We start from the raw sequence: 27,229 nt of genomic DNA, 5'->3' as shown, positions 1-27,229 counted from the left end.
CAACCATATAGCCAAACTGGAGGCTAAGCTCTCTCAACTCAGTACTGGCGTAACCAGTCAGGAGGAGACGGAAACCACACTCACTACAATTCCAGTCTCACATAGACCTACCACGACAGCAAACCAAACACATAAACACACAAAAACATACTTGGAGGCTCTAAATAAAAATCTGCCTAAGCAGCAGAGACCTCCAAAGCAGACACCCAAGCAACCGCTACCCCAAAACAAAACACGTGCAACACATAGCTCACAAAGCCAGTGTGCTGAACAGTCACAGCCCTTAAGGCTAAACAACACACCTGATACACTTGTAATAGGTGACTCTATCGTCAGGCACACTGATGTCCCGCTCACCAGGCTGAACAAGGAGAAGGTCACAGTGAGCTGCCTGTCGGGCGCTAGGATCTGCCACATAACACAAGCACTCAGGTCACTCCAAGGCAAGTACAAATATGACTCAGTCATTGTCCATGCTGGTGTGAATGACCTGAGACATACCTCCCTGGACTACATGAAAAGAGACATAGAGGAGCTCTCTGAGCATGTAGCCCAGGCCGGTATGACCCTGACCTTGAGTAGCATCTTACCCTCACCAAGAATGATGCCACAATATGAAGACAAGGTGATCAATTTCAACAATTGGCTTAAATATTGGTGTCATTCAAAGGGGATCCAATGCCTGTCTGCCTGGGATGACATGCTCGACAAGCCACGATGCTTCTCTAAGGACGGCTTGAACCTGTCACTCCTGGGGTTTCGGATATTGGCAAAGGCTCTTGCCACCCCCATAGTGCCTTTTTTAGGCAAGGCTCAAAAGACAAACCCACCTCCATAGGTATCACAAGGGATAAGAAACTAAGAGTAATACTACTCAATGCCAGAAGTCTAAACCTCAAGATGCATGCACTCGAAACTCTCCTTAGCATGGAGAACATCGATATCTGTACAGTAACAGAAACCTGGTTCAAGGCTCCCGAGAGCACCCCAGCACTACCAGGTTATACCTTATACCATGTTTTTCAGCCCCAAAACTTAGACCGAACCACAAAAGGAGGGGGAGTATCAATATTCGTCAAAGATACCCACACCTCCAGGTTGGTGGCACAGCACGAAGCATCAGAGACTATCCATGTGCAACTAACAGTGGGTAAAACTGCCTTCCAGTTTATAGCCTGCTACAGACCACCCTCCCAAACCCAGTCACCCCACTCGGCCTTCCTGAGAGCACTGGAAAATATGAAGGTCTCTCCAAACACCATTATATTGGGTGACTTCAACTACCCTAACATAGACTGGGAGCATTACTCTTGCTCCAGCATCCTAGCCGAAGGTTCCTAGAATTTATAAACTCAAATGCTATGGAACAACTTGTTGCCACTCCCACAAGAGGGGAAAACATACTGGACCTGATCATCACCAACATGGGGACTCTATGCTCCAGACCAGAAGTGTATCCCTCACTGGTAAGATCAGACCATAAACTAATCTCACTAGATATTCACATCCCGACCCAAGCCCCTACCCAGAAAACCACAGTGAAAAACTTCTCTAAAGCAAATTTCACACTCCTCAAAACCGAGGTGGAATCCTTCAAAGCCCCTGGGCCTGTGGAAAATACGGCCCAGACCGCAGAATCCTTTATAAACGCATTCTATGAACACATTCAGGAATGCATGGATCATGCAATCCCAAATAAAACCAAGACCCAATCCTCCAAAGTTAGGCATCCTGTCTGGTGGACCCCAGCCATAAACAAACTATACAATGGAAGGAGGAAGCTACTACATGATAGAGCAAAATCCCAAAAAGGGAAGGCATCTCTGATCAGTATTAGCAAAAAACTATGGGCACTCATAAAATCGTCTAAGGCCAGCTTCGAGAGAAAAATTGCACAGGGCACTAAGGATAATCACAAGGCTTTCTTTAGTTATGTTAGGAACCTGGGTGGAAATTCCCAGATATGCTCAGAATTAGTCCAAAATGACAAAAAATACACCGAACCCACAGACATTGCCAACATCCTAGCTGACAGGTTCAGCGCAAACTTCTCCCCCACTTCCCCACCAAAAGGGCAAATATCTATCCCAGCAGAGTGCTGCCCCCCTGACATCTCAGATGCAAAGGTAAGAGCCGCCCTCTCCAAAGCAAAAAACACAGCATCAATGGGACCAGACGGTGTCCCGGGCTGCGTTCTACATGAACTCCAAGAAGAACTAAACCCAAACATAAAACTACTGTTCAATCTCAGCCTTACTGCAGGATATGTACCCAAAGAGTGGCGTACAGCAACAGTGATCCCTCTCCACAAAGGTGGTGCCTCAACGGATCCTGAAAACTATCGCCCCATAAGCCTGACTGGCTTGGTCTGCAAAGCTATGGAAAGGATCATCATGGACCTCATAAATAAAGATATTGGGGACCTACAGACACTGGATCCTACCCAGTTCAGCTTTGTTAAGGGCAGATCCTGCCTCTTAAACCTTTTTGATTTCTTTGAAACAGTCACCAAGGCCATTGACGAGGGGAAGGTGGTCCACACAGCCTACCTGGACCTTGCAAAAGCCTTTGATACAATACCACACTCAGGCATTATAGATAAGCTCACCAGCTTAAATATAAACCCCTGTGTCACTAGATGGGTTGCAAACTGGCTCAAGGACAGAACCCACATGGTTAGAATTGCTGGAGCCATGTCAGACTCCAAACCAGTTACAAGTGGTGTCCCACAAGGCTCAGTCCTGGGACCTCTCTTGTTCGGTATATATTTCTCAGAGGTACAGGCTAACATGGAAGGACTGTGGCTGACAAAGTTCGCAGATGACTGCAAACTGGGCTCCATAATCGACTCTCCAGCCAACACAAGCATCCTACAAAAGAGCCTCATAGAAACAGACAACTGGTGCCAGAGCCATGGCCTCAAGCTAAATGCCAAAAAGTGTATAGTCATCCCCTTTAGCAAAAACAAAGTGCCCACAAATTACCAGATAGGTGGTAATCCATTAAGTACGGAATAAGTAATTAGGTACCTGGGGACCCAAGTTGATAGCAATCTCTCACTTGACAACCACGTGGCCAAAGTGGTTAGAAAAACATTTTATATAGCCCACCTAATCATGAAGGAATTCACATCTAGATCAGGGGAGGTCATCATGCCTCTTTACTCATCCCTCATCAGGCCCATAATTGAGTACAATGCCCCTTTTGGGATGTACCTTACCAGACACCTGCAGCAACTGGAAAGACCCCAAAAGTACCTCACCAAGAGGATCAAAGGGCTCAAACAGATGCCATATGCTGCCCGGTTAAAGAAACTCCAGCTGTACTCAGTGGCATACCACCTGCTCAGAGGCGATCTGTGCCTGTCGTATAAAGCCATGTCCAACCCGGAATTAATGGACATGCTGCACCTCAGAAAATCCAAATCCCATCGAGCTACGCGCTCGAGAGACTTGAACCTCAGCACTGAAATAAATAAGACATGCTGGAGGGACAGATTCATAACCCAGAGGCTCCCTTCACTCTGGAATAAAATCCCAGTCCAGGTTAGGCAGAGTCCCTCATTGACTCTCTTCAAGAGGAATCTTGATGAGTGAATGGGAGATAGTAGGTTTACCCCGGGTATCACGTCTGTGTCACTGTTAGACAGAGGCACAGTATACTAACCTCGAAAAAGGGCATAGAAAAATTCATTTAAAATGGGTGGCGAAAGCCAAACAGACTTTGGCTAGGCTTATAAATGCCCTAGGGCAGATAGCCTAGTATGAACCTATGAACCTATATATATATAAACATATAGATTCATAGGTAGGTACTAGGCTATCTTCCCGAAGGCATTTATAAGCCTAGCCAGAATGTGTTGGCTTTCGCCACCCCCCCCTTAGATTAGTTTCTGTGCCTCTGTCCAGCAGAGCCACTGAAGTGATCCCTGTGGTAAACTTTCTGTTTCCCATCCATTCATCAAGGTTTTTCTTGAAGAGTGTTAGCGAGGAGCTCTGCCTAATGTAGATTGGAATCTTGTTCCAGAGCATGGGAAGTCTCTGGGACAAGAATCTATCCCTCCAGCACGTCCTATTTATTGTTGTGGTGAGGTTTAGATCCCTAGAGTGTATGGCTTGAGGGGATATGGTTTTCTTTAGGTGGAGCATGTCCATCAATTCTGGGATGGGCATGGCCTTGTATGTCAAGCAGAGATCACCTCTGAGTAGGCGGTGTGCAACCGAGTACAGTTGGAATTTCTTCAGTCGAGCTGCATAGGGCATCTCTTTGTGGTCAGTGATCCTCTTGGTGAGGTACTTCTGTTGTCTTTCCAGCTGTTGCAGGTGTCTTGTAAGGTACATCCCAAACGGGGTGTTGTACTCTTTGATGGGTCTGATGAGTGATGAGTAGAGGGGCACAATGACCTCTTTTGATCTGGATGCGAACCCTTTTGTGATTAGGTGGGCCACATAGAAGGATTTTCTAACCACTTTGGCAATGTGGAGAGATAACTATCTACTTGGGTCTCCAGATCCCTTATTACATCTTCCATATTTAGGGGACACCACCTATGTGGTAGTTTGTGGGTACTTTGTTTTTTCCAAAGGGGATGACTATGCACTTTTTGGCATTTAGCTTGAGGCCATGATTTTGACACCAAGTATTCATCTCAGTGAGACCCTTTTGGAGGATGTCTGTGTCAGCTGGAGAGTCAGTTATAGCCCCTAGTTTGCAGTCGTCTGCAAACTTGATCAGCCATAGTCCTCCTGTGCTTGCCTGTACCTCTGAAAAGTATATGCCGAACAGAAGGGGTCCTAGGACTGAGCCCTGGGGAATGCCACTTGTAACCAGTTTAGAGTCGAACCTAGCTCCCGCAACTCTCATCATGGGGGTTCTGTCCATGAGCCAGTTGGCAACCCATCTGGTGACGTAGGAGTTTATGTTCAGGCTGTTAAGCTTGTCTATAATACCAGAATGGGGAATGGTGTCGAAGGCCTTTGCAAGGTCTAGGTAGGCTGTGTGTACCACCTTTCCCTCATCTATAGCCTTCGTAACTCTCTCAAAGAAGTCCACTAGGTTTAAGAGGCATAATCTGCCCTTACCAAAGCCGAACTGGGTAGGGTGCAGTATTTGGAGGTTCCCAATGTCTCTGTTAATGAGTTCCATGATGATGCGCTTCATAGTCTTGCAGACCAAGCTAGTCATGCTTATAGGGTGATAGTTCCTGGGGTCTGTTGTGGCTCCACCTTTGTGGAGCAGAATAACCATTGCTGTGCGCCACTCTATGGGTATATAGCCTGTGGAGAGGCTGAGTTTGAACAGTGTGTTTAGGTAAGGGGTTAGTTCGTCTTTGAGCTCATGTAGGACGCAGCCTGGGACACTGTCCAGTCCCATTGATGCTGTATTTTTGGCTTTGGAGAGGGCTGTTTTAACCTGAGAGTCTGTGATTTCAGGGGCTCTACATTCTTCTGGTATGGTTATGGGCCCTTTTGGGGGTGAGACGGGGGTGAAGTTTGCACTGAACCTGTCTGCTGGATGTTGGCGATATCGGTCGGTTCAGTGTATTTTGTGCAATTCTGCACTAACCCCAAGCAGATCTGAACATTGCCACAGATTCTTGACATAGCTAAAGAATGCCTTGTGGTTATCTTTGGAGTCCTTGGCAGTTTTTCTTTCGAAGCTCACCTTGGATGATTTTATGAGGGATCATAGTTTCTTGCTGATACTGATCAGGGATGTCTTCCCTTCTTGGGATTTTACTCTTTTCTGTACTAGTTTCCTCCTTCTATTGTATAGTTTGTTTATGGCAGGGGTCCACCAGACTGGTTTCCTTTTCTTAGAGGAGTGAGTCTTGGTTTTGCTTGGGATAGCACGATCCATGCATTCTTGTAGGTGCCCATAGAATGCATTAGTAAAGGATTTTGCAGATTGGACAGTATTATCCTTTAGCATTGGGGGCTTTGAAACTTTCCAACTCAGTCTTAAGTAACGTGTAGTTTGCTTTTGAAAGGTTTTTCACGGTGGTTTCCTTGTCTCGGGGTGGGGGCGGAATGTGGATATCCAAATTAATTTGTTTATGGTCAGATCTAACCAGCGAGGGGTTGACCTCCGGTGTGGAACACCAGTCGCCCATGTTGGTGATGACCAGGTCCAATATTTTGTCACCTCTGTTGGGAGTGCTGACCAGTTGATCCAGGTGTTTGATTTTATAAATTCTAGGAAATGTTGGGCAAGGGAGTTAGTACTTGAGTAGTTCTCCCAGTTAATGTTTGGGTAATTGAAATCACCCAATATTAGGGTGTTTGGTAGGACCTTTATGTTTCCCAGTGTTTCCAGAAATGTGGAATGGAGGTCCTGGGACATGGTGGGTGATATGTAGCAAGCTACAATTTGAATTGCAGTTTTGCCTGTTGTTATTTGCATGTGGATGATCTCTGAAGCATTGTGCTGTGCCACTAACCTGGAGGTGTGGGTATCCTTGATGAATATGGATACGCCCCTGCCTTTTGTATTTCGGTCCGGGTTCTGTGACCAAAATGTATGGTATGAGTTGTAGCCTGGTAGTGTTGGGTGCTCTCTGGAGCCTTAAACCAGGTTTCTGTTACTGCACATATATCAATTTTCTCCATACTCAGGAGTGCCTCGAGTGTGTGCATTTTGATGTTTAGACTTCTGGCATTGAGTAGCATTACCCTCAGTTTTTTGTTACTTGTGCTATTTACGGTGGTGGGTTTGTCTTTTGAGCCTTGCCTAAAAAAGGCACTATGGGGGTGGCAAAAGCCTTGTCCAGTACCCGTCTCTAGCGAAGCAGTGTGGCTTGTCAAGCATGTCATCTCAGGAGGACAGACACTGGATCCCCTTTGAATGACACCAGAAACTTAGACAATTGTTGAAATTGATAATTTTTTCTTTATACCGTGGTATCATTCCTGGTGAGGGCAGGATGCTACTCAGGGTCAGGGTCATACTGCCCTGGGCTACGTGATCAGAGAGTTCTTCCATGTCTCTTTTCATGTAGTCCAGGGGGGTATGGCTCAGGTCATTCACACAAACATGGACAATGACAGAGTCATATTTGTACTTGTTCTGGAGTGACCTGAGTGCTTGTGTTATGTGGCGGATCCTGGCACCCGACAGGCAGCTAACAATAGCCTTCTCCTTATTCAGCCTAGTGAGTGGGACGTCAGTGTGCCTGACTATAGAGTCACCTATTACTAGTATGTTGGGTATGTTATTTTGCCTTAAGGGCTGTGATTGCGTGGCACACTGGTTTTGTGACGTATGTGTTTCATGGTTTGTGTTTTGGGGTGGAGGTTGCTTGGATGTCATATACCAATCTGATGATCTTCTGATCATCCACAACCCCTTTTTTCCCCATTTTTGCACATGGGTTAGAGTGTCACTTCAACAGTGACAATCATCTAGAGCCAAGGTTCACACAGCTGGGTGGCTATATACATACATGTATACATATATATATATATATATATATATATATATATATATATATATATATATATATATATATATATGTGTGTGTGTGTGTGTGTGTGTGTGTGTGTATGTGTGTGTGTTTATATATATATATATATATATATGGATCACCTTCAGAAGATCATCAGATTGGTATATATAATTAACAGGAAGGGTGGAGACACAGCCCCACATGAGGCGTGAAGGGGGGGGCTTCCCCCTGGATTAAAATTTGTTTTGATATTTTAAGTTTTAGATATTTTGATTTCAGTCTTTTTGACTTTCAATCTTCTGACATAGACCTGTGGCATCTTTGAAAAATAACCTGTTAAAACTTCTCCCCCCTTTGTGAGCAGCTGAATCATGCCAGGAAAGTGGGCCAGCAGCATGGGAAATGTTCTTATGTTGGGATGCATACTTCACTTTAACATCTCATGATGTTTTTTCAAAATAATGTCAATCTTTTGAATTGTCCTGGGAAGAAGGTAAACAGTTATATGCTTGTTTACATATTTATTTCTGTTTATATATGTTGTTATCTGTAAGGTCCAACTAGTGAATGCCCACTTTCAGTGGAGACCCTATGATAAAAGTTGCAGCATACAACATTTTCTAACAAAAATTTCATAGTATGAATAGAACTTCTACATCTACAGGCATTGGCATACATATACAAGAGTGTATAGAACTTCATGTAGATCTCTTTGCCAATATAATGCATACACACACCCATGAACTCATAGTGTCATACATGAGTACTAGACTAACTGCCCTTACAGCCAGTTTTAATCCTAACCAATTTCCATTTCAAAGTTCAGAATCAAACCCTGTTCCTTGTGACTGTGAGGAAAACATATTATAGCAGTAACTTATTGCTGGGTGTGGATAATACTGGATTTACCCATGGTTGGTGTGGTTCGCCCTCGTGACCAAACAAAGCCAACCGGGGTAAATCAGCATTACCCACACCCAGCCATGGGTTATTGCTATTATACAATGACATTATTTAAGAAAAAATTAACTTACTTTTCTTAAATAATGCCTTTGTATAACGGCCCTGTGGTGCTCTTCCACATTTTCCCCAGTATTCATGGGGCTTTCTTGATGTACTGTGCATGCATATGGGACTTATGTCCCCATGCTTACTTAGTATATCAGTGCATTAAATCCAGAGATTTCAAACAGATGGGAGAGATAGGACAGAGAAAATATAAGGATAATAAGGTACATTTCTCTAGTTTTGCATTACGTACCTGATTATCCATGTATTTTTATGTCTCATCTCTGTTGTTCTTTTGAAGTCTCAGGTTTTTGTAAGTTTATTTTTTTTAAAGTAAAGAAGAGTAGAATTTCCATAGTGTATATTAATAGAAGAAAGTACGGACAACTGGACTTTTTCCATTGTTGTATGCACGATTTATAATAGACACATTGGTTGGGCTGACCAATCAGCATGTTTGTTTTTGAATGTTAATGGCCAGTCATTGTATAATACCCAATATACCAACCCTCAACCCAAAAGTATCTTTTAACTGGATTCAAACCCTTAATGACCTGTATTCATCTAAAATTATTGCACTTACAACTTGCTCCCCAGAGATAGTGACATCTACACTCATCTTTCTATATATATCCATCTGCAGGTGTGTGTGTGTGTGTGTGTGTGTGTGTGTGTGTGTGTGTGTGTGTGTGTGTGTGTGTGTGTGTGTGTGTGTGTGTGTGTGTGTGTGTGTGTATAGAGAGAGACAGAGAGATAGAGAGAGTGAGATAGATATATCTGTGTATATATATATATATATATATATATATATATATATATATATATATATATATATAAATACAGATGATAAAAGCAAAACCAAGAGCAGAGGTGAAATATACATTGTACTTTGAACACAGGTACACTTTTATGAACTTGATATAGTCAAAGATTAACAAACCTCTGAGCTGTAAGCTTGGTGTTCCAGTTGGCAAACATCAAAAGAATGCATACATAGCCAGCTTTAGGAACCAGTGAAGCCTGGGTTGCTGGGGGCCTCCAACCACAGCAAGTTATCTTAAACTGACATTTTATAACAGGTCTGTCAAACCATCAAAAGCTAGTACAGCAATCCTGTATACTTACTAAACCAGGTGAGTAACAATAACTCTTATTATATCTCCTTTAAAATTAAAAGATATTTTGGTTATAGCAACATTGTTTTATCAAGTAACAGGCTCCACAATTCCATTAAATGTTTTATCACTGACATAGTGTCCCTAGCTTAGTTAAAGTCTGCTGGTGGACAACTGATATCCATAAACATTAGGGTATCTACAAAATATCCCAACTAACAAACTAAAACAATGAATAAAAAGGATGCGACAATCCTGTGTTTCCAAAAGTCAAACATTCCTCTTATGCTGTGCTGATGATGCCATAAGAAGGCAGAAACATGCATGTCCACAGCTAGAGGGTTTGGCTTTATTGGCCTGAAATAGTCCATAAATAGACTTAAAAGGAAAAGGAAAAGGAAAAGTTATAGACATTCAAAATTGCCATTTACCTGAAACACTTGATATCCTTAAAGGGTCATTTGCATATATCCCATGTTACCTCTGATACAAGAGTTTTAAGGTATCACACAGTGGAAAGTCTAGCTTTGCTAAACATACTGGGTTAACCTGGAATGATCACAGTGTTTCCACATGTCAGCACATCATTCACAGAGATAAGAAATCAAAGTAAGCTTAACACAGAGCCCAGAGGAACAGTGGGAGTGATTGAAAGATGTGGGTGATGGTATGCATGGCATTAGGACAAACGTCCTAATATAACTGAATATAACTGGATAATTAGATTGATGGGTGACTCACCCCCTGGTTTGAATAGTACTGTCAGCCTTAAACCTATTTTGGTTAGAATGAGTAGATCTAGATTATGAGATTTTCTCTTTATGTATATGATTGTACATTTGATTTTTAGGTATAAAAGTATGCTTTTTTAAAAATATACACTCTTGCTTTTTTTAAATGTTTTCTGTTTTCATATATGCATTATGCTGTTGCATTTTTTAGCTTTGCATATTTATTTATTTTTACATGTTTTGCTTTAATGGTTGAGTCATGTGACTTCTTGGCAGCCGGTCATATGACCTTTTTAGACCTATATATACTCTGCATTTGCATTTGTATTTTCAGTATTGATAAAGGATTTTATCCGAAAGCTTTACTCTTCACATTAAAGTGTTTTTTCTACTGAGAACGTTGTTTGTCTTGCTGGACCTCTTGGCATTTGTGTTTGGACATGCATGGCATTAGCTCATCTCACAGCCTGACATCAGCCTTCAGGCTTGATTCTGCTTCACAATGTAAGTGCCAGCAGATAGTCCACTGGATAAATGTCTGTTAAGAGGAAACTGCTGCTTCACAGAATTAAATTCCTTTAACAAGATAAGGAGCAAAATGCCAACAACAATGCCATGGTTAAGTTAGGGATGTATGCATTCTGTGATGCTAAGGAGAGTTGTACCATTTATATGACCAGAATAGAATTCATGCTGAAAGTCAGTAAGCTATGAGCATTAATATAGTGATAAACCAGAGAGGACAACATTTTTAACAGTTTTAGGAAAGATAACAAACTATAAACCTGCAGTTGTAAAGTTTGACTGAAGGGCACTTTTACAAAGGTATTTTTGATATCCAGAATTTGATAATAATCACACTCTCCCTCTATACACACACACACACACACACACACACACACACACACACACACACACACACACACACACACATGCGCATGCATGCGCACACGCGCGCGCACACACACAAGCACACGCACACACGCACACACACACACATACACACAAACACACACACACACACACACATATATATATATATATGTGTGTGTGTAATATTCAAGTATAGTGTAGCTGGCTGAGACAACAGTAAACAAGGCGTAAACTGAAGCAGTTTTTTTTTGGCATGGAATTACAAAAGATGTGATACAGAAGTTAATAGCTGTGAATTGCTGAGTTTGCAGTATTAGCTATTACACTGTTAGACTGGACATTGAATTTAACTGTTCCATCAGAACTCAGAAGAGGAGCGGCATTGGTTCCTTTTATCTGCTAGGATGCAAAAGATGCAATAGTACTAACCATAATTGTTTTAGATTGTTTCTGTTATTTTTTTGCTGGGTAGTAATTTGGTGGGCTGTAAAGTATATTCTCTTCCTGTTGAGTATTATGGCATTGGTGTGATCTCTAGCTCCTTTAAATAGGTTGAAGAAAAAAATAGTGTTGGTTCTACAGTATCTATGCCATGATCTGTCTCTGTGGACCATTGCATCTTAACTTCTGTTAAGACCCATGATAGGGACATACATTTTCTTTGTTTATTTTTATTTATTTTTTATTTTTTTGGTTTGTAGCCAAGGGAAAACACTGATCCATTAAGCCATTTTCAGGTCCAGCCCAGAAAAGATAACTGAAATAACAAACTTTACAAGTATTGAACTAAGACAACATTTCTGAATTTGATTTATAAAAAAGAAAACTGTTTAGCAACATCATTAACGTAAAATGAGATCTTAACACTAACATTGTTTATCTATCTAGAACTTATATAATTGATTCTAATGTTATAGGGGGCAGATTATTAAGGACTGACAGAAAGGCAGCAGTTAAATTTTCAGATACAAAGTCGAATAAAGCTTGAACAGTGGAGTCCAGTTCAGCATGAGTATGAGGCTGAGCATATTTGTGACAAAGGGAGATACTGCCAGCACAGCTAACTGGAATTTTGTAAATAATTATATGTCATTTGTGAATATCAACATGATTCATGTAAGATATTTGTGTTAAAAATGTATTACAGCTGTATGTCATATAAGATGGTTTGTACAGATATGTGCGTTGAAAAGGGTTTGTAAAGTGCTGAGCTTAAAAATGTAAGCAAGGTGTACCCTACTGGAAAAGAACAGAAATGTACATACAGTATTGTAACTGTTTAAATGTATATATTCTAACAATGGAAACTGGGACAGAGGAGGTTAAAAATAGCTGAAATTAAATTACTTTATGGCCATGCAATAAAAAGATGTTATCTTTCAGTTTCAGTGCAGCAGGAGACATAATGTCTATACTAGAGAAGTTTTCTGTATTGTCTTGGAAGTGTTTTGTTGCTTTATGACCTCCAGGATCTCCAAACATCTGAAGAAAAAGCCCTTGCACATGTATTTTCACAGGTAGATGCCAAATACTGCAGTGGGTTTTTGACAAGAAATGATGTAATTCTGCAAGCTATCCCAGCAGTAATGTTTGCGATATTAATTTAAGAAGTTTCTGAGAGAGACTGAGCATTCTGTATTCTGTATTTGAACTGACATTAACTGCAGGTTCTATTTACCACATCTGCCACGCTGCTCTAATTAAGTAAGTGTACTAGTGTACAGTATAATTCTTTTAGGTATAGTCAGGAATTAGAAAAACTTACCTTAGATATTTTTCTTTATCTGTTTGAGACAGTTCTGCAATGGTGTTTTAAACATTTGCTGTGATTTTGAACCCTGATGTTACTGTAAATGTATATTTAGTATTGTCTTGTTCTTTTATTATTTATTATTAAATATATATATAAACATTTCACGGCGACTGGTCTGTCTAGACATACTTAAGCTCTAAGAGTACTTGCATATTTATTTGGTGATACTGTGGGCCCCTCCTAATAGCCTTGCTCTTGGTCAAACTACCATTTATATTAATAGTAACATTACACAGTAAGATTGGACACCTTTTATTAAGGGCCTTAAATTAGCTGATAAAGAGGTGGTTGGTGGCAGTAATAACTACCTTATAGTCTGGGCAGAAGGGGGCATAGCTAGCAAACCTGTGCAAGCCTTCCCCAGGTGTGTGTGTGTGTGTGTGTGTGTGTGTGTGTGTGTGTGTGTGTGTGTGTGTGTGTGTGTGTGTGTGTGTGTGTGTGTGTGTGTGTGTGTGTGTAAATTGGGTTGGGAGGGTGGCCTAATGGTTAAGGTGTTTGCCTTACAAACACAAGGTGCAGGGTTTGAGCTTCACAAGAGATAATTGGCTAGGCTTAAAATGGCTCGCAAGGGGCAGTTAGCCTAGTACTAATCTATGAACCTATGAACCTATAGAATAAATCTCCAAGAGCGTGTCTGTATCAGCTACTTGGACAGGGAGATGAAGCACTGGCTGGACAAAGAGATTGTTGAAGGTCTTGGCTTGGCCACTCGTCTGAGATTGCAACTCTATAACTGTGCCACTGAGGAGTCTTACTGGAGATCTGGTGAAAGAGGAAGAAACCAGCCCCGGATTGACTGTGGTCTCTGTGTGATATTAAAGGAAATTGTACTGATGCAGAGAGCTGCATCTGGAAATAATGTGTGTGTACCTGTCATACTCCCTGTGTACGACCCTCACTGGTGGTAGAGTGAGGACTGAGGCTCCTTGATTACTGGACCAATGGTGAGGCCTTACATTTATTGGTGGTAGTGGTGGGATATCCACATATTGTGATTCAGTGGTGTGGATATTGAATTCCTGTAGCTGGTAAATTGTGGTCACTAAAAAAGGTGTTTATACTCTCAATCAGCTACACAGTGAGCATTCAAACTTTCATATCACAATAGTTGTTTTTTTTTTGTTAGCCTAGCTAGTCATGGAGAGCAGACAAGATTGTCAGCAGAGGAGTATGGCAAGCTGACAAGGAGCCAGTTGGCTGAGATGTGCCAGGCCAAAGGACTGGTGCATGCAAACCTGACTAAAGCAGAAATGATTGCAGCCTTAGTCACAGCTGCATCACAGACCAGCAACCAGGAAGACAACCAGACTGGCCTTGGGGATGTACAGTTCTCAGAAAATGGACAGTTCAATCTTTCCATAGAGGACTTAAAAATCCATCTGGAGTTAAAGAGACTTGAACTGGAGACCAAATGTTTGGAAAATAGAATCAGCAGAGAGACTGCAGAATTTAGAGGCTGAAGGAAATGAAAGACTGTGGCAGAAGAAATAAATGGAATTAGAAGCAGCAGAGAGACTGAAATGTCTGGAAGCTGAGGAAAATGACAGGCAGAGGCAACACAAAAAGGAGATGCTGACTCTTCACCAGGGTCATGGAGGTAATGGAGAGGGGGAATAACCAAACCCCAGAAGCAACAAAGGTCAATACATTTCTTTTACAATTTACAGAGGGTGATAATTTTGATAGTTTTATTCATATGTTTGAAAGGGTATGTAGACAGTATAATGTTGACCCAGGGCTCTGGGTATGGTTCCTGAACCCCTTACTCCATGGTAAAGCTGTAACTGCTATTTCTAAATTGTCTGATACTGATTGCTTAAATTACAATACTGTTAAAAATTGTTTATTAGTGTTTTTTAAGTTAACACCCGAAGCTTATAGAAAATAAGTTTTGTGAGCATAGATGCAAGGCAGATGAAAGTATGTGTGAATATATTGCTGAGTTAAGCGCTTATTTTCATAGGTGGGTGAGTGGGTGTCAGGTCACCCCTTTTGAAGGGCGGGCAGACCTTTTGGTGAGAGAACAAGCCCTTAGCCCTTTGCCTGAGAATATGAGAATCTAGCAGATAGAGAATGTAACACAGCAGATGAGTTGTGGAAAAAGGGAGACCTATACCTAGCAAGCACAACATCATTGCACAGGAAAGGGATACCCATTGCTACTCAGGGGTCTAAGGGAACTCATGGTGGGCAGCCTAAACTGCCTCAGCAGAGTCCACCAGTAGCAGAGGAAGCCACTAGTTCAGGTACATGGCCAGGACCAATGGTTAAATGTTTAAAATGCAACCAGTGGGGTCATGTAGCATATAGATGTCCACACAGGCAAGGTGGGGAACAGAAGCTGGGAGAACCAGTAAGTGGGAATGACAACAATGCTAGCAGTAAGTTATCTGGAGACAACAAGGGTACCAAACTACCACAAGAGGTTATATCCTATCTTAGTAGATGGGAAACAGACCACTGCTAAGAGAGGCACAGCCTCTAACCTAATCATTGTGAAGCCTGCAATGGATAAAGAGGATCACTACTTGCTTGGGAAGTCTACTCCAGTCAGAGCTTTATGAGGGACCCCATTCCAAATACTTTTGGCTAGGGTTTACCTTAACTTGGAGTGTGGAAAAGTAAGTAAGTAAGTAAGTGTGCTTGAGGATATCCCTGATAGGGAATGGTTTCGATAATGCAGGGCCTTGTGCACATGCAGTTACATGCAGTCAGGCTTGGAGACATACCTCTCAGCCTGGAAACATCAACATTCTGGACAAAGCCCATGAAAAATATTTATTTTATTTTATTTTATTTATTTTCCATTTGTTTACCGGGTTAGTCTAACTGGACACAAGGTGACTGCTTTCAGCAGAGGCCCAGGGAGAAAAGCCCAAAATACATAGTAAAATTATAAAAAATAATAAAAAAATATATATATAAACATAGCTATTTTGTACAAAGAGCACAAAAACATATAAAAGGAGTACAAATCAGAGTTTTACAATTTATGTAGCATACAGTTGTTTGAATATTGAGAAACAATTAAACAAGATATTATACAACAAATATAGGATTGCTTGAACATAAATTCAAAAAGAAGTTTCCACAGACAAACAGGGTCATAAACAAGAAATCATAACTCTAAAGGTGGCCTAAATACCTGGTTCACAGTACTATGCACTAAGTGAAACTACACAGTACACTTGTGATATAGGGATGTTGAAAGCCAGGAACAGGTGAAATTAGTCTGGTTCTATACAGGAACATATCCAGCTTTTGAATAGGAGATCTTTTAGTAGGGATTTGAAAGTACGTTTACTATTTAGACATCTAATCTCAGTGGGTAGAGAGTTTCAGGCCTTAGCAACTGAATAGGAATAAAGAGATTGGCTTGAGCTATGTAAGCAATTGGTAACAGTCAGTAGGGCGGTATTGGAAGATCTTAGTTGACTCTCAGTATTATCATTTATGGAAAGTGAGCAGACCAGAGAGGGCATGTATTTTATTTGGTTGGTATAGCAGTTGATGGGTCAAGAGAAATTGATTGTATTTTAGTAGGTTAGGGAGTTCTAACCATCCTAATTGTCTTAGAGACAGGCAGTGATGAGAATGAAATTTAGCGCTGGTTGCAAATTTTGAGATTTTATTGTAGCAGCTAGATAGTTTCAGAAGGTCAGATTTGTTTAGGTTAGTCAGAAGCAAGGGGAAGTGTATATTAAGGTGGATAGTAGATGGGTACAAGAGATTGGGATTCGGGATTCCTGTATGACGAAGCTTTTGCAGCGGTAGAGTGAACCTAGTTTTTTATGAACTTTGGCAATTGTTAGTGGTATATGTTTGTCAAATTTTAGGTTTTGGTTAATAGTAACACCTAGTAGCTTGGTTTGGATTACTGGTGTGATAAGGGTATTGTTGGAGGATGTTATTGAGAATGGTGAGGTAGGGGTGAACGTTTTGGATGGGTGGAAGATCATGAACTGGGTCTTAGATGGGTTTAGTATGAGCTGGGAGGAATTTAGCCATTTTTTTATTGTAGTGAAGGCTTTCTGGGTTCTATCTTGGAGTAACTGTAGAGAGGGGGGGCTGATCAAATAAGGGTAGTGTCATCAGCATACTGTACTATATTAGTTTGTTGGGTAGCTGAGGTGAGGTTATTGATAAAGATGGAAAACAGTAAAGGACCAAGAATGGATCCTTGTGGAACACCTTGTCCCACTGGGAGAAGAGGGGAGAGAAAGTTATGCCATTTAACAGCTTGTTGCCGGAGGGACAGATAATTCTTAAACCACAGTAGAGAGGAGTTATCCAGACTGAGCTCAGAGACAGTTGATAGTAATTTGCAGTGGCATACCATGTCAAATCCCTTTGACAGGTCTAGGAATACAGCAGATACTAAGTTACAGAGATTTCTTTGTTGGTTGACGTGGTCAGTAAAGGATATAAGGGCAGAGGTGGTACTATGGTTTGGCCGAAATCCATGTTGGGAATTTGCTAGCAGGTTATATTGAAGAAGACGATTCAGTAGTTGGGTGTGTACACATTTTTCTAAAATTTTTGATAGGTGAAATAGTATAGCTATGGGGTGATAATTACTAAGTTCTGTTGAGGATCCATCTTTGTGTAAGGGGACGATGTAAGAAAATTTCCAGAGAGAGGCAACAGTGTGTTCAGCTATGGCTCTATTGATGAGTATGGAAATAGGGTAAGCGATGGAAGAGGCAGCAATCCTGAGGTAATCAGTGGGGAGTTTATCAGCAGCGATAGTGGTGAGTTTCAATTTGGCAAGGTGTTTATGAAGTAGGTCAGTTGGAACTGGTTTGAGAGAGATTTGGATGTTGGGCTTACAGTGACAGTTTTGTATTTTAGGGATATTTGTAGTAGTAGTAGTGGGGAAATTGTTGAATAACTTTTGGATGGAGTAGGTGAAATAGTCGTTAAACTGGGTGGCAATATCATTGTTATCACCCTTGGTGTTAGGGTTTGGGGAGGTGATTTTGCCTGGTTGGAGAATGTGGTTGATTGCACACCAGAATTTTTGTGGATTGTTGTAGTGAGTTTTTTGTAGTTGGATATAATAACTTTTTTTGTCATTATGTTATTTGTTTTTTTGCTTTGTTTTGAGCTCTAGGAAGTATTGTCGATTTGTACTTGTTTTGTTGGTATGCCACGTTGCCCAAGCTATGTCTCATTGTTTGAGTAGGGATCTTGTATCCTTTGAGATCCAGGGGGCTGGGTTGGTTTTAGTATGAATTATACGTTGTGGGGCCATAAGATTAAGGATACCTAAGAAGGTAGTATTAAAGTACTCCACGGTTTCCTCTAATGGTAGAGTTTTAAGAGGTGACAGATTTATTTTTTTAAGGTTTTGATGAATTGGTCTGGTAGGAAATTTTTGGAACTATGGATAGAATGTAAGATGGAGGGTTTTATGGGTTTTGTGTGCTGTCTTAGTATGAATGTGGGTAGGTGATCACTGAGGGAGTTGGGTAACATACCAGATATATTAGCAGATGAAGGCTTGTTGGTTAGGATCCAGTCTAATATGGATTCCTTTTTGGTGGATTTGTCTATGGTGGGGGGTTGGATAAGCTGTGTGAAGTTAAATAGGTTTAAGTGGTACTTTGGGGGGATGCCATGACACAGGCCTAATCAATGTTGATGTCCCCCAGGATAAGTGTTTCCTGAGGGAGGCCAGTGGAAGTCCAATGTAAAATGGACTCTAGAGTGGCAATATTGTCACCAGGTGGTAAGTAGACACCTATAATGTTGAGTTGTTTCTGCTGGTTTAATTTTATATGTACAAACAGGGTTTCTGCATAGCCAAAATGAGGATATATTTATGTATTTTTGGAGAGTAAGGTTGTGCTTGTAAAGTAGGGCAATGCCCCCACCTCTTTTAGCTATTCGATCACATCTAGGGATGTTGTAGCCAGGAGGGGCTATGGTGATATCTTTGATGTGGGGCTTGAGCCAGATGTCGGTTAGGAGTACAATGTCAGGGTTATAGAAGGATATAGAGGCATGTAGCTCTTCAATTTTATTCATGATGCTGCAGCTGTATATACTATGTATTAATAGGTCAGAGGGTTTTTACTTGCAAGGGATATTAGGTCCATGTAGGTTTGTAGCAGTAGGTATAGTATGTTGATTAACATAAAATCTGCGCACATAATTATGTATCCCCACCCACTCCAGTGGAATCGTGGGATACCAACTTTCAAATGCAAACTGAAGAACAGACAACCAAAATAAGGTCACAAACCCTGTAGTAAATGGTAACCATTTTTTTCACTGGGAAGGGAGAAGATGATGAACCTTAGGATTTTGTTTTTGGTGACTTGCAGTATGTGGGTTTTGTGGTAAAAGTAGGGCATTTAATGGTAGACAATATTCTAATCTTAGTAAAAGATTATAGTTTGCTAAGATCTCCAAAAGTCATTTTCCATGGCCTACTGATCAGTGGCATAGCTTGAGTTTGTGCCGCTCGGAGCTGTCTGAGTTTGCCACCCTTCTCCCCTCACAAAATCATGGTCAAATTGGGCCCCCATACACAGCCCTCCTAATGTCCCATTACTTGGCTATTTCTCTCCCTCTACCATAAACACTGTAATGTGTGTACTGCTTTACTTCTACAATGATTATTTGGATTTCAGTTAAAACTTTTAGTTTACATTTTATAGCACAAACATTAATAGACATCTGCTAAACCAAGCAATACAGTCTCACAATGAAAATAGACTTAGCATTAAAACTTCTCTGCCCTTGAAATTCACATTCATTAAAACAGCATTGAAACCCACATTCAAAGAAAAGGCATCTGGCCAGTGGCGGATAAAGATTACCTTTGGGCTGTTTTCAAATCATAGGCCCCTTGCACATAAAACATACGCGTTTTCTTTGATACAACTTCCTGATTGTATTAAATTATATTCCTTGTATAATACAACACACTTGTTAAAGCGTGTTTTAAATGTATTGTTTTGAATATTTTTTTCAGTAAGCATTAAATAAAATACATGAATCAATAATGACAAAACTGCCCAGTTCAGAACATTTCCCTCATAAAAGTCTATCAAATTTCTACAATCCACCAGTATCAGTAAATATGCACAATCTCTGCACAACTAAGTCATCTAAATAATTCCACATTAAAGAGATCTGTAAGATCTGTAACTAATGAAGAGGTTGCTGCTAGCAAACAACTTAATATTTCATTGTTTCCTCTACAAATAAAGTACCTGTTGCCCAGGAGGAATAAAATGCCTATGTTACATTAAAACAAATGATAAGCTAGTTATTTTGCAGGAGGGAATGACTGGCAAACTGATAACAGGTTCATAGTTACTAGGTATCTCTGCCAAGGAGGACATTCTCAGAACTGCAACATCTACCCCCTTTAAAAGTACAACACAGTACAGTATCAGCAATCCATCTGCATACTGTGGGAGTACAACCCACAGCCTTCTGCATCAAAAGCAAGCATTCTAACTGTTGTGCTACTAGTAACAAAACAAACAGACATGGCATAAGCAGCACTAAACTTCTCTCCTCCTGAAGAACTATGCAGCACGAGAAATCTGGAAAATGACAAAATTTATTGGGGGGGCAAAAGCCCAAAACCAGGGACAAATTTTAAACATTGCAGTGCTGTTTATGCCAAATCTGTTTGTGTTGTTAGTAGCACAACAGGTAGAATACTTGCTTTTGATGCAGAAGGCTGTGGGTTCTGCTTCCACTGCTGAAGTAGAACCCACAGCCATCTGCATCAAAAAACAAGTATTTTACCTGTTGTGCTATTAGTAACAACAGAAACAGACTTTGCATAAGCAGCACTAAACTTCTCTCCTCCTGAATAACTATGCAGTATGAGAAATCTGGAAAAAGCCAAAATGTATTTGGGGAGGGGCAAAAGTCAAAAAACAGAGACGCATTTCAAACATTGCTTGTATAATCTTAGAAAAGCTGCTAAAATAAAATGGTTTGTGTTACCATGTGTTTATTGAAAGATAGGAAGACTGAAATTTAAATGGCTATCATTATTTACTGAAATCAATTCTTATTGATTTGGCAGAAAGCCACACATTTTAAGAAGAACAGACCAAACATATGAGCCAAACATTCTATAAAACTTTAGAACTATGGTTAACTCCTTGAATCACAAGCAGTGTGGTATGGGTAGACAATTTAGGCTCTTGCTATCTGTACCTAAGGTACAGGATTTGACTCAGTAATTCTAGCCAGTACTTATACTAAATGGGGCATTTTCACACACACACACACACACACACACACACACACACACACACACACACACACACACTTACATAAGTAATTGTCTGCTACACATACACACCCTTACATAAGTAATTGCCTGCTGCACACACACACACACACACACACCCTTACATAAGTAACTGCCTGCTGCACACACACACAGACACACACACACACACACACACACACACACACACACACACACACACACACACACACACACAAACACTTACATAAGTAATTCCCTGCTGCACACACACACACACGCACACACACACACACACACACACACACACACACACACACACACAAACCCTTACATAAGTAATTGCCTGCTGCACACACACAAACCCTTACATAAGTAATTGCCTACTGCACAAAAAGAAGCTAGCACACACACACCCCTTACGTAAGTAATTGCCTGCTGTACACAAACACACCCTTACATAAGTAATTGCCTGCTGCAAGTTGCAACCCTTAAGTAGATGACGTTGTTTAAATAAGTAAAAATATACACCCCTTCTGCCGTTAAATAAGTAAATCAGTTTTTCCTGCCACTCTTACTGTATAACGTCCATTACAAAAGTAAAAGAAGCTGCCATTGTTTCTGCTGCAGCCATTACACAAAAGAAGCTAGCGCAGTTTCTTCTGTCGCCATTAACACACACACCCCTGTTAAATAAGTAAACTATAGATAAATAAGGAAAACCGTTTCTCCTGCAACCCTTAAAATAGCACTTCCTGCAATGTTGTTTAAATATGTAAAAACACACATCCCTTCTGCCATGAAATAAGTAAAGACTGTAGGTATGGGTAAATAAGTAAAAACAGTTTCTTCTGCTTGCTGTAGCCCTTACAGTATAACGTCCATTACAAAAGAAGAAGCTGACGTTGTTTCTGCCGCAGCCATTACATAAAAGAAGCTAGCACAGTTTCTCCTACTGCCATTAAATCACACACCTGTTAAATAAGTAAATTGCAGCTGTAGGTAAATAAATAAAACAGTTTCTCCTGCCTGCTACAGCCCTTAAAGTAAAAAGTCCATTACATAAGTTGCCGTTGTTTCTCCTGGGCTGCCTGCAGCTGTTACCTAAAAGAAGCTAGCTAGCACAGTTTCTCCTGCCTACTGCAGCCCTTATAAGTACATTGTTACATAAATAAAACAAGTTAGCACAGTTTCTCCTGCCTGCTGCAGCCCTTAAATAAGTAAGAAGTCCATTACATAAGTAAAGGAAGCTGCCCCTTAAATAAGTAAAATGTCCATTACATAAGTAACAGAACAGAAGCTGCCATTTCTCTTTTGCATGTACATATAGGTTTACTTTATCTGGAGGAGGAGCCGAGCCGGGGAAGAAAGATGTGCTGTGCACTGACAGACTAGTCTGCAGAAGCTGACATCATCACACATGCCCTGCACGCGATGACGTGAGGAGTAAAAAAAAAAAACAGGAAATTCAGAAATTAAAGGGGCCATGCAGGAATTCGTGGCACCCCAAGATTTTGCCCTCAAAACCAGTATTACCGAGGAATTCAGTATGGTTGAGAGGTATGCTTGGAGACAAGCATGTGGGTCTGGTAGCCTGGGGGGGGACACAGAGAGACCGCAGACTTGAAACTAGGACTAGTGTGGTGGCTACTTCAGGGAGGGAGCTACCCTGTAGCAGTGAGACTGAAGTTGAGCCACAGCTGCTGGTGGGTACTGATGTTCCCTTAGACAGAGTGACTGCAAGGGCAGAGGTGAGTAATAGTACCCAGGCTGACAGTGAGGCACCTCTGGCAGAGACTACCAGACTTCCTGTGGAAGGGGAGCTGAGAAGGGTCACAAAGAGGGAGTTGAGAGAGGCTCAGCTCTCTGACCATACATTACAAGGCCTGAGGGAAGTAGCTAGTGAGGCACCTAATTCTCAAAGAAAGGGGGAATCTGTATACTGGGACAAAGGGTCACTGTATAGAGAGTGGACTCCTGAGGAGGGCTAGAGGGTGAGAGAATACAGCAGTTGGCAGTGCCCAGAGCCTACCATCTGGCACTTCTAGCCATTGCCCATAACATTCCCTTTACAGGTCATATGGGTATAAAGCATACAAAGAGACATATTATGCAAAACATTTATTGGCCTGGAATTTCCAGGGATGTAACAGGGTACTGCAAGACCTGTGATCAGTGCCAAAAAGTAGGCAAGGCAGGAGACAAAGTCAAGATTCCTTTGACGCCTTTGCCTGTGATTGATGAGCCTTTTCAGAGGGTAGCTATGAATATTGTGGGGCCATTGATTTCCCCAAGTTCCACAGGGAAAAAGTATATCCTAGTGGTAGTAGATTATGCTACCAGATACCCTGAAGCTGTGGCCTATCCTACATTAAGACAGAAAAGGTGGCAAATGCCTTGTTAGAGATTTTCATCAGGGTAGGTTTCCCAAACAAAATATTGACTGACAGAGGTGCCAATTTCATGTCAGACCTGCTCACTTGTCTGTGGAAGCACTGTGGCGTGAAGCACCTAAAGAACACCCCCTACCACCCCTAGACTAATATCTTGTAGAGAGGTTAAACTCTATCCTAAAGACCATAGAGTGAACCAAACGGTTAAAGTATCCACAATCCAATGCTATCAGTGTAGAATCAATGCCAAAGCAAAAAGTCCCAACTTGTATGACAAATTTATTGAAGCGCTTTTCGAGTGCCTTCCTAGGCAAACTTCTTCATTTTTTCTGAAGAAGTTTGCCTAGGAAGGCACTCGAAAAGCGCTTCAATAAATTTGTCATACAAGTTGGGACTTTTTGCTTTGGCATTGATTCTACACTGATAGCATTGGATTGTGGATACTTTAACTGTTTGGTTCACTCTACGGTTTCCCTTTTGTGTTTTACTAGTATTTTATTATTTTCTTGGTTATGATATCTATCCTAAAGACCATATTATGGGCATTTGCAGACCAGTTTAAGAGGGAGTGGGACAAATATTTGCCCCATCTGTTTTTTGCTTACAGAGATGTGCCCCAGGTATCCACACATTTTTCACCCTTTGAGTTGCTTTATGGGCATAGGGTGAGGGGACCTCTAGATTTGATTTGTGATGAGTGGGAGGGTGAGTGTGAATCCCACAAGGAGTCTGTTGTGGCATATGTCCTAAATCTCAGGACAAGGCTTAGGGAAGTCATGGGCTTGGCCCATGAGAACCTGGCAGAAGCCCAACAGCAGAAAACGGTTTGGTATGACAGGAATGCTTGAGCTAGAGAGTATGGTGTAGGACAGCAGATCATGGTTCTCATTCCTGTCAGACACAACAAGCTGCAGGCAGCTTGGGAGGGACCCTTCAAGGTAGTAAGGAAGATCAGTGATGTTGGCAACATGGTAGAACTGCTAGGCAGGAGGCAGGGGCACAAATTGTTCCATGTTAACATGATGAAACCCTAGCATGATAGGGAGGTCCTGGTACTGAGTATTTGCAGTACAAAGCAGGAGGAGTCTGAGGGGGTTCTATGGCTACAGGGAGCAAGCCAACAAAGTCCCAAATTACTATGGTGGAGCCTAGGATTGCAGGCATATGATAGGACAGTACAGCACTGTACTGTGGTCAATACCAAGGCAGCTGAGATCTCAAGACAGGGAATGGGGTAAGGTATTCCCAAACAGGCTAATCCCTCTCAAGCAACATTTCTCAAGGGTCACTTGATAAACTAACTTGAGTCTTTGAGGGGGTAAAGAAGTGTAACAACCCTTTGGTTGAGTCTGAGGGGGTTCTATGGCTACAGGGAGCAAGCCAAGAAAGCCCCAAATTACTATGGTGGAGCCTAGGATTGCAGGCATATGATAGGACAGTACAGCACTGTACTGGGGGCAATGCCAAGGCAGCTGAGATCTCAAGACAGGGAATGGGGTAAGGTATTCCCAAACAGGCTAATCCCTCTCAAGCAACATTTCTCAAGGGTCACTTGAAAAACTAGCTTGAGTCTTTGAGGGGGGAAAGAAGTGTAACAAAGGGAGATACTGCCAGCACAGCTCTCTGGAATTTTGTAAATAATTATATGTCATTTGTGAATATCAGCATGATTCATATAAGATGTTTGTGTTACAAATGTAGTAGAGCTTTATGTCATATAAGATGGTTTGTACAGACATGTGCGTTGAAAAGGGTTTGTAAAGTACTGAGCTTAAAAATGTAACCACAGTGTTCCCTACTAGAAAAGAACAGAAATGTACATACACTATTGTAATTGTTTAAATGTATATATTTTAACAATGGAAACTGGGACACAGCAGGTTAACTTCTGAAAAATAGCTGAAATTAAATTGCTTTATGGCCGCTCAATAACAAAATGTTATCTTTCTGTTTCAGTTCGGCAGGAGGCATAATGTCTGTACTAGAGAAATTTTCTATATTGTCTTGGAAGTATTTTATTGTTTTATGACTTCCATGATCTGCAAATATCTGATTTAAAAGCCCTTGTGTATGTATTTTCACAGGTAGATGCTAAATACTGCTAGCTTTCAGCAGTGGGGGTTTCACCTAGGATAGAGTCAGATGACAAAAAAATGTCATTCTGCAAGCTATCCCAGCAGTAATAGTTGAGATATTAATTCAAGAAGTCTCTAAGAGAGACTGAGCATTCTGTATTCTGTCTTTAACCTGAGAACATCAGCTAGAGGATCTATTCACCACATCTGCCTTGCTGCGCTAATTAAGTGTATTAGGGTACAGTATAAGTCTTTTAGTTATAGTCAAGAAATAGCAAAGCTTAGCTTAGATGTTTTTTCTTTATTTATTTAAGACTGTCCTGCAAATTTTGTTTTAAATATTTCCTGTGATTTTGAACTCTGATGTTACTGAAAATGTATATTTAGTATTGACTTGTTCTTTTATTATTTGTTATTAAATATATTTAAACCTTTCATTGTGGCTGGTCTGTCTATACATATTTACAGTGTATATAAAAGTGTACATACCCCTGTTAACATGCCAGGTTTTGTGATATAAAAAAAGAAGACCACAATAAACCATTTCAAAACTTTTCCCACCTTTAATGTGACCTATAACCTGAACAATTCAATTGAAAAACAAACAAATCTGTTAGTGGTAAAATATAACAAAATAAAAAAAAACGTACAATAAGCTGATTGCATAAGTGTGCACATCCATAAAGTAATACTTTGTTGAAGCATCTTTTGATTTAATTACATAATTCAGTCTTCTTGGGTACACACCTACCATTAATTAAAGAGACTCTGATTAACCCCAAATAAAATTCAGCTGTCCTAGCAGGATTTTCCTGATATATACTCAGTTGCTTGCTACAGCTAAAGCCATGGTTCACAGAGAGCTTACAAAGCATCAAAGGGATCTCATTATTGAAAGGTATCAGTCAGGAGAAGGGTACAAAAAATGTCCACAGCATTGGATATACCATAGAACACAGTAAAGACAGTCATCAAAAAGTGGAGAAAATATGGGACAACAGTGATGTTGCAAAGAACTGGTTGTCCCTCCAAAATTGATGAAAAGACAAGATGAAAACTAGTCAGAGAGGCTGCCAAGAGACCTACAGCAACACTGAGGGAGCTGCAGGAATTTCTGGCAAGTACTGGTTGTGTACTACGTGACAACAATCTCCCATATTCTCCATATGTCTGGACTATGGGGTAGGGTTGCAAGAAGGAAGCCTTTTCTTACTCAGAAAAACATCCAGGCCTGGCTAAAATTTGCAAAATAATACATCAAGTCTCCCAAAAGCATGTGGGAAAATGTGTTATGGTCTAATGAGACCAAGGTTGAACTTTTCTGGCCACAATTCCAAAAGGTACATTTGGCGCAAAAACAGCACTTCACATCACCAAAAGAACACCATCCCCACAGTGAAGCATGATGGTGGCAGTATCATGCTTTGGAGTTGCTTTTCTTCAGCTGGAGCTGAGGCTTTAGTCAAGTTGGAGGGAATTATGAACAGTTCCAAATACCAGTCACTTTTGGGCCAAAACCTTCAGGTGTCTGC

This window comes from Protopterus annectens, chromosome 13.part0 (assembly GCF_019279795.1).
Source record: "Protopterus annectens isolate FY-2018-M chromosome 13.part0, PAN1.0, whole genome shotgun sequence".
NCBI lineage: Eukaryota > Metazoa > Chordata > Ceratodontiformes > Protopteridae > Protopterus > Protopterus annectens.
The sequence above is the reverse complement of the archived record's forward strand: the minus strand, read 5'-3'. Positions refer to the sequence as shown.